This window comes from Octodon degus, unplaced genomic scaffold, assembly GCF_000260255.1.
Source record: "Octodon degus isolate 3935 unplaced genomic scaffold, OctDeg1.0 scaffold00083, whole genome shotgun sequence".
NCBI lineage: Eukaryota > Metazoa > Chordata > Mammalia > Rodentia > Octodontidae > Octodon > Octodon degus.
Genome location: NW_004524659.1, coordinates 7,015,600 through 7,016,745, shown reverse-complemented (window position 1 = coordinate 7,016,745; position 1,146 = coordinate 7,015,600). Strand labels below are relative to the sequence as shown.

Sequence of the window (1,146 nt, the reverse complement as noted above, 5' to 3'; positions counted from 1 at the left end):
AAAATAAAAAATAAAGTCAATTAGTGGCTGGGGAGATAGCTCAGTAGAATAAGCGCTTGCCTGGAAAGCTCAGGGTCCTGAGTTCAATTCCTGGTACTGTAAAAAACATAAAATGTATCAATTTCAATTTATCCTGATATTCTCTGGGCCTGCCTTTCCAGCCCTGCCCCCAGGCTGAGCCAGCTTTTGAGACTGGGTGTGGTGACATGTGCCTGTAATCCCAGCTCTTGGAAGGCTGAAAAACAGGAAGGATCACTACAAATCCAATATGTGTAGTGAGACCCTATAGACTCTGTACTAAATACTTTAAAAAAAAAAAAAATCTTATCAATTTAGGCAAAACTATGTAACAGATCAATTACAATGCCTTTTATTTTTAACTCTACTTGTTAAGCACCCTGATAAAGACTGACAGATTTGATTTGACTTGTATCTTTTTGTATGTACTTAGTACAGGGTCTCACTACATAGATCAGACTTGTAGTGATTGTCCTGTTTTCAGCCTCCCAAGTGCTGGGATTACAGGCATCCGCCACCATGCCCAGTCTTAATTGTTGTCTCAGTGCGCCCTGAGGGCAGGGCTGACACAGCAGGCCAGGGATTGAACTCCAGGCCCCTCTGTCTGCCTAAGCAGGGGCTTTAATCTGCTGAGCTATCTGGCCAGCCCAGGACAGATTTGATTAGTAGCACAATATAATATTATCCAAACAGTAATTTATTGCTGATCTGAGGCATGCCTTGTTTTACACTGTAGTACATTTACACTGTTTACACACATACCACATATCAACATTAAAGGGAGCACTGCGTGGAGAGGGTAGGTTCTGCGTTCGCACCGGTGGAGGGAGGCCAGGCGGAACTTCCGAGTGTGACCCTCCATTTCTTGGCGGGAAGCGGGTGTGCAGTCCCGTTCCCCGTGATGTACGGAGGCAGAAAAAGGGGCTCTCGCCCTCACGGCGTCATGTCTTCGGTGCTGGCGACGTCCCATTCGCCGGTTCTATCCTCTAGCACCGCGACAGGCTAAATAAAAAAAATTAAAAAATTCAAGAATTTAACAGTGGGGGCTGGTGAGATGGCTCAATGGTCTAAAGCACCTACTTAGAACAAGCTTAGCAAAGCACAGGGACTGCGGTTCAATCCCCTAGC

General features: G+C 45.6%; 1 protein-coding gene and 1 non-coding gene across 4 annotated transcripts in view; both read left to right on the top strand.

The window, feature by feature from the left end:
* Positions 1–1,146, top strand: part of Pdcd2l (programmed cell death 2 like) — a 25,494-nt gene that overhangs the window by 22,290 nt on the left and 2,058 nt on the right. The gene's annotated exons all lie outside the window — the stretch shown is intronic.
* Positions 874–1,021, top strand: LOC111818230. Its single transcript, XR_002822263.1, has one exon. It is a non-coding gene; the product is annotated as a small nucleolar RNA SNORA57 (small nucleolar RNA).